Source organism: Physeter macrocephalus, chromosome 10, assembly GCF_002837175.3.
Source record: "Physeter macrocephalus isolate SW-GA chromosome 10, ASM283717v5, whole genome shotgun sequence".
Lineage (NCBI taxonomy): Eukaryota > Metazoa > Chordata > Mammalia > Artiodactyla > Physeteridae > Physeter > Physeter macrocephalus.
In genome coordinates, this window is record NC_041223.1 from 62,709,965 (window position 1) to 62,725,063 (window position 15,099).

Genomic DNA, 15,099 nt, shown 5'->3' on the forward strand with positions numbered 1-15,099 from the left:
GCTCCGCAACGGGACAGGCCACAGCAGAGGGAGGCCCGCATACCACAAAAAAATAATAATAATAATAATAATAATCCTGCAAAAGGGATTAAGCTGGTTTGTACCTAACTTAATATCAGAGAAACCATCACAATAGTCATAATAATGATTAAATGAACACGGACAAACAAATATAAGTATGGTTCCTGCCCTTCTTTCATATACTCACACGCCTTAAAATGACTTCTATTAAAACTATAAGTGGGCAATATCCTCACCATGTATAACTCTCTTAGATTGTAAAATTTACTTATAATTTCATTAAGCTGTTTAATGGCAAGGTTTCTTTTTCTCCTTATCTGTATGCTGGTGCTTAAGAGTTGCATATCTCCTCAAAATGCCTGATATTCAAATGTTTTGATGCTTTAAGATCATGATAGTGAAGAAGGTCATGAAATTCCCCTCAGACGTAAAAGATGTACACACATAGTCACACTCTGTTTCAGCCAGTTTCTGAGGACAGAATATTAAATTTAAAAGCCTATAAAAAACCTGCAAAAAACCCTCCAAACCTTCCCTAAAATAAAGGGCAAACTACAATTCAAAATTACGGTTTCTCTGCTTCCAGAGAAATCCTGCTGTAAAGATCTATACTATTCTGCCACAGTTCACTACAGATAGACCTGTTAATCAATGACTCATAGCACTTTATCCACAGTAGAAACTACATTCTCCAGTTGGCTTATATAATGCCATGTAATCACCATCAACACTCTAAATCTAAAAAGGTATAAAAAAGCACCTGATTTTATCTTGTGCAGAAATGTCTATTTTTTTTAATCAATCAAACTGCTTCAATGTTGGGTAATACTGCCATGAGGATATTTATAAAGATGCTCTCTGCAGTAATTCACCTGATTCCTTGTACACAAATATGAGTGGAAAATCCTAACTTCTGTTTCAGCAGTGAAGACGTTAATCACACATTACAACTCCTATCCAGAGCACTTAGTAAAGAGTCGCCTGCAATGTTTAAACGTCCACTGAATATCCATAGAGTTGGGTGACCTCAGAACTTACTTACCTTGCTCTTTTGTGTTCAGTGTGAATGGCAAGAAAACTGAGGCCCAGATCCAGGTGGCACGGCGGGTCCTTGGGAGGTAGGAATAAGGAGCAGAGTGTGTGCAGGTCGCTGTGCTCTTGACCTGTAGCTCGGGGATTAGACCCACCATCAGAATCACTCGGGAAGGGTGTTCTAATACACAGGGGCTCAGTACCAATACAGATTCCAACACAGTAAATATAGACTCCAGGAATCTATATTTTTAAAACAACTCCAGGTCCTCCTGAGGACCATCTCTTTACAGAGCCTGGTTGCAACCTCTGGGCTGGACCTACTTGTACAACAGTGATCATGTATGATTTTCTAAAGCAAGGCTCCAGAACAGCCAAACAAATCAATAATGGAGCTCTTTTAGTATAAACAGAGCTTTAAAAAAGTATATCTAATTTTGTTCTCATGATTCTTACTATTATCCCAGTTTATAAAGGAGACTCGGGCACAGAGCTCCCGCGGCAGAGCTGGAAACTCACGGACTCTGACTCCGACCGAGGGCCCTTGTTCTCCCGATCCACTTCATTGCGCATGGCCCCCAGGCTCACCTCACGTACAGAAATACAGCCAGTGAGGGATTTTCAGTTCTGCTCTGGGACCCAAGCAACCACAGGTGGGAGCAGTCTTAAGAAAAGGCCTTATCAACACTGGCACTGCCCTCAGGAAGCCTGAAAGTTGGCCTGAGAGGGAAATGTGGCTGGTTCCTGTGAGGATCCTCTTTCCTGGCTGAGATACTGATGGATGCTGTGCCACCATATAGAAAAATCCTCTCCTGAAACTCAAACCGCTCCCATCCCTGAGGTCAACCATGAGGTTCCAGATAAAAAGAGAGAGAACTAAAAAAGTTCTTGAGTCAGTGATACCTGGGCTTATTTTATTTATTTATTTTTTAACATCCTTATTGGAGTATAATTGCTTTACAATGGTGTGTTCGTTTCTGCTGTATAACACAGTGAATCAGCTATACATATACATATATCCCCATATCTCCTCCCTCTTGCAACTCCCTCCCTCCCTCCCTATCCCACCCCTCTAGGTGGTCACAAAACACGGAGCTGATCTCCCTGTGCTATGCGGCTGCTTCCCATTAGCGATCTATTTTACATTTGGTAGTGTACATATGTCCATGCCACTCTCTCACTTTGTCCCAGCTCACCCTTCCCCCTCCCTGTGTCCTCAAGTCCATTCTCTACGTCTGCATCTTTATTCCTGTCCTGCCCCTAGTGGGCTTCTTAAATACCTTGCTCTATGGCTGGTTACTGTCCAACACATTTAATGGGCTCACTTAATGTTGAGATGCAAGAGGTCCTCTTTCATCCTTGCCTCTGCCTCTTCATCAACCAACACATGAATAAAGAAAAGGAACAGAATACCAATAGCTGCTGATTGAGGCACTGCAAGTTTGCATATGAGCCAAGAATGATAGCAACAAAATTCTTAAAGCAATCATAGGATATGGTTTTCCAAAAAGAGGTCAATACAGAGGAAGTAGAAGAACTCCAAGAATACAGTGCCCAAAAAGGAAAATACAGTAATCAAGACACATATTGAGGCGGTCTTGGAATTTCATGCCCCATTAGGACAAGGGGTAAAGTATGTCCTTATTTACAAAGGCAATACATAGCTAAACCATGTAACTGACTCTTCCTGTCCCAATTCCACACTTATCAAACCCTGAGCCACAAAGAGACAAGGTGCTGGCCAATGAGCTCCACCCACACCTGCAAACTCTTCAGCAGTTACATACATCAAATATATCAATATTCCACTTTAAAACAATTGATAATATGTAGTGACAATAAATTAACTACAGACTTCTGGAGAGCAATATTGATAGAACAACATGAAACACAAATCAAAAGCTGACAACTTTGTGAAAAATACAAGGTCAGAAAAGGAAATTTAACCATAAAACCCTACGGATGACACTAAGATTCACAAATTAGAGTTTCAGTAAAAAGTCAAGTTAAATACTGTGTAGAAAGGCCTTAGGGCTGTGCACGAGTTTCTCAAATGACATTTGATCAATTCGGAAGCCCTATCTTTAGAAGATATTAAATACCTTCAAGAAATGTTAAGTAGCTTTGACCCAAAGCTAAAGAAGATAAGCTGTGTCCAAATTAAATCAGATTGTACTAATTGTAATTAATGTTTCCATAGAAGAAAAAACCAAAACCTTCATTCCATATTTCTTTAGGCTTTGAATTCTCAAAAAACTAATCAGTCATATCAGCTCAAAGACATCAGTCTGAGAAAGACTAGTGAATCTTTGCAGCTGAAGGGTTATTGGATTATATCTATACTACTGCCTATTACAAAAACAGCACTTTAAAAAAAAGTCTCCTTTCAGGGAATGTCAAACAGAATAGATGAGGAAGCAAGTCAAAGAGAGACTCTATCAAAATAAATCTCTTCCATTTGGATATCTACCTCAATTATGAATCTAAATTTCCAAAATAATAACCACAGCTGTAACTTGGGAAGTGGTTGAGAATATGCTCATATTAAAAGACTTTTTTTTCCTTAGTAATATGATTTTGTAACTTTGTTGTTGTGTGAATTAGATGCAAACACAAGATCTGGCACTGATGTCATCTTGACTACCATATTTTTCATCCTGGAATTCAAACCTCACTATAATTAATATCTACTATATACCGAATCTTTTTTTTTTTAATTATACTGTAGTCTCTTCTGGATTCGCAGAGAGTAAAGACATAGGTAAAGGATATTCTGTCTGACAAACGATCACAAATTTAACATGAGCAATTCCCTAAGCCTTTCTTATTTTAGGTATCTAAACTAATGTTACTTACCAACTACTAAACATATATCTGAATTATTATATTGCAACATATTTAAAGAAACACTGAAATAAATACATACATACATACCAACCAGAGCACATTTAGCACAAGAAATAGTCTTTTCTATAATGAAGTGCTTTGTGATTCACTGTATGATAAAAACAGAACTTAGCATGGTATATAGGCTCCTAAAATTTACTGCTCAGACTACCTTCCTATAAATGTTCTTTGTTATCACTACTACAAAAGTCAACAGTGTAGTAGGCTGCTAGTAGTTCCCACGGCTGTCTGGGTTACCCCAAGCCCATGAGCTGGGGGGTAACCTTGAAAAAAGTCAGGATACACTAACCTCATCTGCACTCCTAGGTCATCAGAGAACCAAATGATATCAAAAAAGCAGAACGATTACTCTGCCATTTGTGAAGATAAGGACTTGCCTGGCAGGGGCGGGGGAGGGGACAGAGAGTGGTACAGAGAAAAAAGAAAAAAATAGATTTAACTAGGAAGTATTCTCTTCGGGAAGACTTTAATCCTATCTGACTTGAAAGTGAATTTGAGAAGTTTTTTCTTTGAGCCTGGGGAGCTCTTGACCTTTTCATAAAATTTACATAATTCAGCATGAAGGGAAACCCCTAGTTGAATAGAAAGATGTTGGCAACTAGAACTTGATCTCACAGAAAGGTTAGGAGGTCTGTACCCACCAGGTAATAGGTGCTGCTTTTATTAATCCACAGGGGACACAAGAGGCAGCTTTGTGCTTTTTACCAATGGAGACCCCTGAAGAGATCCCATAATAGGGCCCCAGTGAGCTGCCTAGACAGGAGAAAACTGACCCTCCCTCCTTTTCCCTGTGGCTTCAGGAGTTGCAGAAAAGAGGGGGAAGGCTTGTCAGAGCCTCTGACAGACATTAACCCCAACATACACATTCCTCTCCCCAGGAGAGCCCACCTAAGCAGTCCACTTCTCACTCAAAGCTGCATTACACAAAGAGGCGAGCTCCTCGCTAAGGCTGGCAGACCAGATTAAGACATTTTACATGGGACATACAATTTAAGTGAATTCTACCCTCATGTTGAGGAAGGCAAAGGTAGGAGGGAAAGGGGAGGCAAAGGGAAGGAATTAGTGAGTACTGAGATTTTATTATGCACCCGGCATTGTGCTAGATGTTTACTATGCGTATCTTATTTAGTCTGAGAATAGCCCTGTCATGAATTTAATAGAATTCCCATTTTACAGATGAGGAAAATGAGACTATGGGGAGATATGTTAGCTCGATCCCAGAGCCAGTACCAAGATCACACAGCCAAGAAGTGTCAGGTTTAGCATTCAAATCCAGGCTCCAAGGCTGTGCCACGCTACCTTGCACACACATACAACGTGCAAGAACTGGAAGAACTAAAACTTATAAATAATAAGGCTTCTAAGTAATGATTTTAAATGAGGCACCAGAACTTGTGTCATAAAAAATTGCAAAATGCCTCCTCCACTGCTCTTGGCATCTGTCCCATTAGCATTGACTGTGTTCCCACTGAAGCGATCAGCTGGGATGGGACTACTTATTCGAACAATATCCTGTATGCCAAACAGGCTGTGCTGGGGAGTAGGGGGATTATAGAAAAGTCCTGCTTCTAAGTAACTGGAACTAGCTCATCTGGCATGGAAAGTAGACATATTATACCTCAAACAAACATGCAGGAGCAAGTCAAGAGTCTACGAAAACTGCCAAAGATTTTCCTTCTTCATTTAAAAATCATCTTATCAGTCAGTTAATTCCAACCTTGTAAAACTCTTTTAGACAAAATTTACAGCTTTCGGTGCTTTCACCATATGTGGAATTAATCTGACTCCGAGTCAGGTTTGCAACTGTTATTTTTTTATACATAGTTCTTCTTAAAATCTCATCGAAATTTATAGCACCGTATGTCTAAATCAAGTTAAATTAAATGCATTAATGCATCACAATGTGCATATGAAACATGGCAAGAGCAAAAGAAATATGAAGAAAGTTGAGTGCTTCTTCCACCTTTTAGGTAAAGATCTCAGCAAGAAGGGTATAAGCAGGAAGGCCCCTATCAGAATCACAGAACCATGGAAAAGATGAACAAAACGAATTTCATCTATTTATTCCCAATAAGTGGGAAAGCAAGATGTTCTAGGATAAATTCTCAAGTTCTACTCTCCAAACTGGAAGAAATTCTGAGATAATGGGAACCAGATACAGAAGGAAGGAAGGAGGGAGTAAGGCACTGCCTGACACAGAGACAAAACCAGGTCTATCTCCACTGTCATCAGAAGCTCTGTTTAATAAGAAAGAAGGGCTCCTAACATCACATGTTCATCATATTTTCCATTACTTGCCAAATGTATCTGTGAAGAGCAAATCATCACATTGGCTTATACTGTACTTGATTGGAATTAAAAATCCCTCCAACTTCAAAGCGAACTCCTGTCATGCCAAACATCCTCAGTGCTAGACTCTAGCTGGCTGTCATGTTTCCTATTTTATTTCATCCTGTTACCTTGTGCCCATGATTCTAACAGGCAGTTCTGCCACCCAGTCATTCCAAATCTAGTACTTGAATCCAAGTCTAACTTCCACTTATTTGTCACATGTTTTATTTCATATTTCCACTCAGGAAACAAGAAGTTGACCCAATCAGGATCAAGAGGAGAGGCCATTTATCTGTTACTAAAGGCTTCTCTCTGGGTGTGAGTATAGATTTCCAAACAGCTAACACACAGCATACATTTCTCCTCACTTATCCCACAGATATGAGACTTCATCAAAGGTGTATCTAACATTAAAATCTCTATCTGCAGGAGCCTCCCTAACCTCCAAGCCTGTGACCCTACGAAAAGAAAATGTTTACACTGATATGTTCTTTCCTCATCTACTTTTCACAATCTCTTTCCCATTTCTAAAAATCCAGGTATTTGGCCACTCTTATTGCATTCATGTAAAATATCTATATATGCTTTCTTCCCACAGAAAAGTGATAACATGAGAGGAAATTATGTGCCGGTTGTTAGATGTTAAGAATACAGACACGCCGTAATAGTTAATGGGTATTTATTGTGTACCAGACTCTGTATAGAGAACTTAATACTTGGTTCATCCTTTGCCTTATGTTCAGTCTTTTAGAAGAATCAGTACTACACTCTCTGGATTCTCCTCTATGTCTACAACTCCCCTCTTGGTCTCCTTCACCAACTTGTCTTCCTCCACCCCCTCCCTACATCCCCAGTTCCTTCTTCTTGCTGCACTCCAGTTGGAGACCATATTTCTTCCCACAGACTGTGTCATCCCTTCAGCTACAATGATGAACTCATCAGTATCAGAGATCATGTACATTATCCTCTCAGCTCACAATTCCAACTGACTGTCTGGCAGAACCTTCCATCTTTTGACAGCTAAAGGGATCTTCATTTACTATAAGCATACCCAGCCACTGAGGTCCAGCACTAATCCTCCTCCTACACAGGATTTACCTGACCTCCACAGTCAGAATATTTTTTTATTTTTTCTTGTATCTGCGTTTCAGTGGAATTTTGTAACTCTGTCGTAGGATTTAACACACAATTGCCTCAAAATCACAATTATATACATGTCTATAACTGGCAGAGAAGAGTGGGTATGAAATGAGGAGAGTTGCTGAGGTTTAAAGTTTTCTGTCACTGGTCCAGTTTAACATCACAAAATCTTGGATTCTCATTTGTCAAATGGAAGTAACATGCTCACTTTCTAGGGATGTCGTGAAGACAATGTGGAAAGCAGTTTGCATGTAGAAGGGGCTGGAAAAGTAGAAGCTGCCAGGAGCAATATGTTTGTTTGCTTTGAATCCTTAAGGGCAGAGATGTTATCTCCACAGCACCCAGCCAGGACTTTGTTATATTAGTATTGACTAACATCTTCAAGGCTCTTTTATTAGATGTGTGACACATTTCCAGGAAGTGAAAAACTGGAATTTACTAATGAAATTTACTTATTTATCACTAAAGCCTCCTTCCAGAGGATGATTTTAGAATAACAGAACTATTAGAAGCGACTGTCCATGTGTTGGTTTTTTCTTTTTTAATGAGACCTATTTGGATCCACACAAGAAATGATGTAAATAAAATAACACTCCTTTCTGACCACCAGGTCTGCTTCAGTGAAGTCTACTGACATCTTTGTAGTTTAGTAGACATATGAGAAAGTGGCAGCCTCTCAAAAATATTTGCTTCATTACAAGATTACTTAAGGAGTAAAGAGTATTTTCTCTGCCAGGGTCCTGGAATCGAATGTCCCTTTGAGTTTCCAGTTACATTTTTGTTCCTTTGGAACCTTGCAATATTCTGTGGTAGGTTTTAACTAATTACCTAAAGCCTTAATAGGAACTTTTCATTGAAAGGTTCAGGATGCTCCTTTTTTCTGACCAACTTTTATCCTACCTCTCCCCGCAATGACAGGTACCCGACTGACTTTTCCTATACTTCTTAGTCCTACACGCAGAATATATTGTTACAAGCATGAAAAGTTTTAAACTATAAAAGCTTTTGTTTCACCAGATTCAAAAATTCCTCTTTTGGAGCACTTCATGTTCTTCCATTTTCTCTGAGATATGAGAAAGAGACCTAGGAACCCTCAGGAACAAACTTGGACCTGTTTATTGGATGTTGAGCATGTCTGTTAGAGATTTTAATATCAAAATCAGAAAACTCCCAATCACTCTCATAATGATGGATGTATTTGTTTACATCAGTATTCCGTTAGAGAAATACAGTTTAGAATTGAATGAGACCTCAGTAGTTATGGATTGCAAACTGGTAGGCCCCAGGCCACTTGTGGCCCAGATATATTTTTAATGTGGTCCTTACAGTTTTCTAAATTAAAGACACTTCAAATTTAAAAATCTGGAAGTTTCTTTTTTTCTTGGAAAAAAAAAGGGAACCTTTTAAAGCCAGGGTGGCAACAACCAGCAACAGGCAAGTAGGAGCTGCCCCCTTTACAGTGGTTTGCATGTTCCAGCCATAATCCACACCACCTCTCTCCCACGTGTTTCCCACTAGGCCTGCTCCAGTCCCTTACCTTGCCTGTCAGACCCCTGCACACACTGGACAAGCAGACACAGGATTTTTTAAAAGGCAAAGAGCCTGGATCCAAAAAGGGCTTTCCCATTCACTAGCTCTGTGACCTTGAGCAAGCTCTGAGTCTAGGTCCCTCAGCTTTAAATTGAAGATACTTCCTTGACCTCACAAGGTTGTTATGGGGATTAAAAAAGAAGTGTACAGAAAGTACTTTGTAAACTGGAATATAAAATGTTTGTCATCCTTATTCATTTCACAGCACCTGCCCCCGTCAGTAGCACGAATCGCCTCCACCTACCTCAGTTATGATCGCTTCCCTTCTTCCTCCTATCATTACACTCTGTATGACACAGTTTAAAATCTAAATAAAAAGAATTTTATATATTTCCTGGCCTCACTTAAAAAAAGGTAGAAAAAAGGAACAAATATCAAAGGAAAACAAAATGAATTGTTGAATGCCAGTGGGTCTTTACTAGGCCATTTCTGTTTGTAATGAAGGTATGAAGTTAGTGCAGAGTGTAATTACTGGACTGCAGATCTCTCCAAGTGCTGTGTGATAAGTTCACTCATCAGGTGCCTGAGGCCTAAAGGTGAAACTGACAGCCCAGTTCTTACGGGTTCCTGTGAGACAGACTTCCTCTTGGGCCTCACCAGTGCTCCAGTAAAGGATCCGATCTATCAGAAAAAAACCAACAGGATCTAGAAAGCTGGGCTTCCTTCCTCTCTACATTTTAATATAAGCTCTAAAAGCTTAGAATCTGGTGTATTAAGCTATGGCACACATTTTATATCTATATCTACCTTCATATAGATATACATCAAAAATCAATAAGAGACTTGAAAGAAAACAGAATCTTCTCAGAAATGGGCAGAGGTGCAAAAAACTGCACTCAAAGAGTGATGCAGTGGATACAGAAATGTTAGCAAAGATGTATGCTATGAAAGCTATATCCTTACATTAGGAATTCACATATGTATTCCTGTTCTGGTCATTTTACAACAGAAGATCATCCTTGTGTGGGGAACCATAATTAATTCATCTGCTTTTAATCTTAAGACAATCACGCCTGAGTGAACTGCAAAATATACTGTGGAAAGAGAGGGGAAGAAGGGATTTTAATTGGAATCAGCGTTCTTTATAAGATCACCAAAATGGGAGTAATTTATGATTCAAGACTCAATCCGTTGAAAAATCCATCTGACGAATCCTTTTTAAAGCACTCCATACAGTGCAATTACCGCTTTTCTTGAAGTTGAATGAAACCGTCGCCTGAATACAGATTAACGAATGCCAAATTACCACAAGGTCCTCAGTGTACATTTCACTTTTAAAAATCAAAATAAATAACAGCATCATTTAAGAAACCAGTTCTTTCAACAGACGCCCCAAGGCTGATGTTTAAGCAAGTCTCCTTGGCAACCAAGGAGCAAAGTACATATTGGGCTACGAGGAAGGGGAGAAAAGGGGGAGCAACTCCAGGGCTGGGTAGAATAAGTAACCGGGAATAGTAATTGCTCCCGCTAGACGACGCTGCTAGAGGCTGCATGCCCCTGAAATTTCAACTCCGGTCTCGCCCCCACTGGCTCACCAGCAGCCTCCCACCCTCTCCCTCCGGTCTGTAGGCACCAACCCCGAACAGGTTACGAGGAGAGAGAGACTAGCTTACCCGAGGGGGTGAGCGGTCTCCGGGGTTACGTACCCAAGGCGGCAGCGCAGGCACCGGGCTTTCCCTGATGCACAATGGCCCTGCTTCGCCCGACGATGCGGAGGTTAAGAGAAATCGCAGTAGCTTCTCTCTGCCGGTTTGGGGATGCAGTTGTGAAGAACGAGCGCGCTAGCGCGTGTGTGCGCGTGTGTATGTGTGTGTCCGTGAGCGTGTGTGTCAGTGAGCGTGTGTGTGTCTGCGCGCTCCCGGACTCTCCCGCGGGGAAACAGTGTCTCCTAGTAAATGAAAGCAGCTGCCAGCCCCGCGGGTGGCGCGTCCAGCTCGCTCTGCTCTAGGCAACAGCGTCAGCCTGGACACGCACCTCGGCGAAACCGCGCGGGCTCAGAGAGCGAAGGGCTCCGCCCCCTCCCGCCTCCGGCGAGCCAGCGCGCACGCACACCCCGCCCCCTCCGCCGGCGAGCGCGCGCGTCCCTCCTCCGCCCCCCGCCGCCGGGGAGGCGCGCACGCCGGTCACCCCCGTCCCGCTCCCGACGGCGCGCCAGCGCGCGCCCCCACTCTCTCCGGAAGTCGTCCTTCTCCACGACGGTCCTCTTTTGCTCTCCGGGACTTAGGCTGCTGGCCGCTGGATCGCTTGCACCGCCTGCAGCCTCAGCTGCGGCTCCTCCTGCGACGACCGAGATCCTGGGACCCAGCCCGCCTGTTCCCAGACTGCCTCCCAGGGGTGGAGAGCGACCTGCGGAAACAGACGCCATAACCCCAACTTGGTGTGGCCGCGGGCTCTGGCCCTCTGCTTCCCTCCCCCGACGCAACTAACTTGTAAAGTTCAAATTGCTCCTATTCCTAATGGTCCCTTTACAGGACCTATGTCGTGGCCCTCCTTAGGATAGCATACTTTACGGTACTGTCGAAAACGGCTTTCTGCTAACCTTAAGAAATGACAAGGGATCTCCAGGGATGGACCACGGAAGCCCTGAATCTGAGGAATGAGGAAGAGTATTTGGTTGCAGCTAATTCAGCATCAAAACTGCAAACAGACAACAACCCCAGAATACCACCATTAAATTTCGGGGCCTGGCCCACTCCTGTCACTTGCGGGTCATTCCTGTCATTCCTGTGTAAAACATCCTTAGAAACGCAAACCTAAGCAAAGTGAATAATTTTGATAGGTAAAAATATTACATATTTCACTTTTGAATTGAAAACCTTGGTCCGATGTGGAGTTATGCAACCTGGTAAACATGAAATGAAACTCTAAATTGGAGTAAGCTGTGTTTTGTAGGAATTCGGGGTTTAAAGTACTAGGAAGATGGAATTTCACAGAATGTTAAGTCCCTTCTCTTGCAGGTGTGTTCTTCCACAGTTGGGCTAGGAACAGTGCCCTGATCTATTTCAGGTGTCCCTAACATTCTCATTAGTCTCAAATCAATGGTTCAGCATTTTTTCCACTTTCAGACCCACAAGTTTTCTGGCCCTGTCCCTCCCTCACCCACTCCCTTGGGGCCCATCTGGCTTTCAGTGCTTCATTCCCATGGTCTTGGTATTTGGACTTTAGACCCTCAGTCGTACTTGTCTAGAAGTCCTGGACACCAAGATAGGCACAGGGAAAAGAATGACAAACACCTGACTACAAACATTAAGTGCAGTGTCATTTTCTAGAATTTTTCATAAGAAGTTTTATATTTTTTATTAGATGTTGTTTTATACCGGAAGATCAAATGTCGAAGCATGTTGGAACCCAAAATACTGACAATGACTTGGTGTCAATAAATAAAACACTCCCTTAAGATTCATAAAGTATTTGTCACTAAAGTGAATGTACTTAAAATTTTAAACCCCATGTATAAGGATTAGAATATGTTTGTTTAGAATAAACAAGGTATTTATCAAAAACAAATAGCAAAGAATATAACAGTATTTACACAGAAAAAAATATGCCACTAACTCACCAACTGTGTGACTATGGAAGGGTTTCTTACTGCCCAAGCTGGGTCTGTCTTGTTCATCACTGTATTCCTACAAGCTAGCACAATGCCTGTCACATATTAGGGGCTCAATAAATATTGCTGACACAGATACTGAGAATTACATAAGAAAATATACATTAAATGTCTAGTTCAGAGAAGGCAATTTTTTCCCTGTATGACTCCTTAAGATTGATTTAAAGCATAGTTTTTTTAATTAAGAAAGCCTTTTATTTCTCTGAAATAAAAGACTCCGTATTTGTTAGATAGCCATAAAAATTCAACCCAAGCGTGTTTTCCAATATACTGTTAGTAGAGGAGCAGATAGGTTTTAGGCACTATTTCTCTCTTGGGCACCATTGTATATGGTCTCTTTGTTAAGAAAATAGTTTAAAACAATGCTTCACAAAAGCTATGCTTTGGAATACTAGTTATTTGTTCAACAAAAACAATTTTTTTGAGCTCTTAGAATGTGTTGCACAGTTTGATCAGTGTAGGGCTTCAGCTGTCAATAAATAGACATTTTCCCTGTTTCAGTCTAGTGATATGAGAGATAAGCTTCAATTCCAGAACAAGCACCTGTCATAGCTGCCTTGTCCCATATCAAATGAGGAGTTAAGCATCCTTCTTAATGCCAGTGTCATGGTTTTCTGTCACAAACCAGTAGTGACATTAAGGAATCGCTGAGCCAAATTTCTAATTACTGAACTTCCAGAGAAAATGGATCATTACTAATTATGCCAAAACCAAAATTGATATTTTTGGCTGATATTCTCCAGTTTTCAAGTGGAAAATACAAAATACCTCTAGCTAACACCTCAATTTATTCAATTACCTGTTGGGTACATTTTGTAGCTAATTCATTCTGCTCATCAGGAGCTAGTGTCACTCAAAACTAGTAATGCCATGGGAAGATCTTTTACCAGTAATATTTTTTTTTTTTTTTTTTTTTTTTTTGGTATGCGGGCCTCCCTCTGTGGCCTCTCCCGTTGCGGAGCACAGGCTCCGGACGCGCAGGCCCAGCGGCCATGGCTCACGGGCCCAGCCGCTCCGCGGCACGTGGGATCCTCCCAGACCGGGGCGCGAACCCTGTTCCCCTGCATCGGCAGGCGGACGCGCAACCACTGCGCCACAAGGGAAGCCCTACCAGTAATATTTTTGATGTTTAGATTCTCTGTCACATTATCTGGTACCGAACACTGTTGTTGTTTATGTTGTTTTCAGTCTAATCAAGTAGACACATAATGGATGCTTAGAAAATATTTACTGTACTGAATAGAAAATAGTCCTTACCCACAAGACAGAATGTTTTAATTGCTCTACTAAATACGTACAAACAAAATACAAAAGAGATTCTTAGTCTTTATTAGGGTAAGGCAACTTTTAAAATAAATTGAATTTTTTCATGTATCAGATTGGCAAAGTAGTAAAAAGATTATAATACCCAGCATTAGAATATGGGTAAATACGAATTAATGAGAATACAAGTGGTTACAAACACTTTGGATGACAACTTGTCAGTATTTACACTTTTTTTAAAAAATGCATATTCCTCTTTGTACAGCAATTCCACATCCAGGGTTACTGTTGATTTGCAAACTGGCCCTCATACACAGAGGGCAAGGAGAGACCGAAGAAAGAGGCATTCCACTCCAGACTGGCAGGTGGGTGGTTTAATAAGCAAGGGAACTTACACAAGAGTAGATCTCTGCACCTGCCCTCCAGAATCCTCAAAGTTTATATAGAGGCCTTAACGGGGTTCAGCCACATATGTCATCCAGACAGTCTCAACAACACTTTATTCTCTCAAGACTACGTCCTTGGAGCAGCAACCACTGTGGGAAAAGTCGGCAGAACATACATTCCAAGGATGGGGGGGGAGGAGCCTTCAGTTGCCTGGGTCCATCTCAGGGGTCAACCAGTGGTCACATCCTCTCGATGACCTCCTCCAGCAGTTACCTCTAACAAAAAACAAAACCAAATCAAAAAATGGGCAGAAGTTCTAAATAGACATTTCTCCAAAGAAAACACAGATGGCCAATAGGCATGTGGAAAGATGCTCAACATCACTAATCATTAGAGAAATGAAAATCAAAACTATAATGAGGGGCTTCCCTGATGGCGCAGTGGTTACGAGTCCACCTGCCGATGCAGGGGACACAGGTTCGTGCCCCGGTTCGGGAAGATCCCACATGCCGCTGAGCGGCTGGGCCCGTGAGCCATGGCAGCTGAGGCTGCGTGTCCGGAGCCTGTGCTCCGCAACGGGAGAGGCCACAGCAGTGAGAGGCCCGCGTACTGCCAAAAAAGAAAAAAAAAAAAAAACTATAATGAGGTATCACCTCACACCGGTCAGAATAGCCATCATCAAAAAATCTACAAACAATAAATGCTGGAGAGGGTGTGGAGAAAAGGAAACCCTCTTGCACTGTTGGTGGGAATGTAAATTGATACAGCCACTGTGGAGAACAGTATGGAGGTTCCTTAAAAAACTAAAAATAGAGCTA

At 41.6% G+C, this 15,099-nt stretch overlaps 1 protein-coding gene across 6 annotated transcripts in view; it reads right to left on the reverse strand.

The window, feature by feature from the left end:
• The window catches only part of KLHL32 (kelch like family member 32), a 233,856-nt gene extending 222,868 nt beyond the window's left edge, over window positions 1-10,988 (reverse strand). For 4 of the 6 annotated variants that reach the window (XM_028494634.2, XM_055087613.1, XM_055087616.1 and 1 more), the window contains exon 1: window positions 10,668-10,988. The gene's annotated coding sequence lies outside the window, so the exon portion shown is untranslated. Of the gene's footprint in view, window positions 1-9,582; window positions 9,635-10,634 lie in introns of those variants that run through there. The other 2 variants (XM_028494633.2, XM_028494635.2) reach the window with 2 other exon arrangements.
• Between the last annotated feature and the right edge of the window lie 4,111 nt (window positions 10,989-15,099).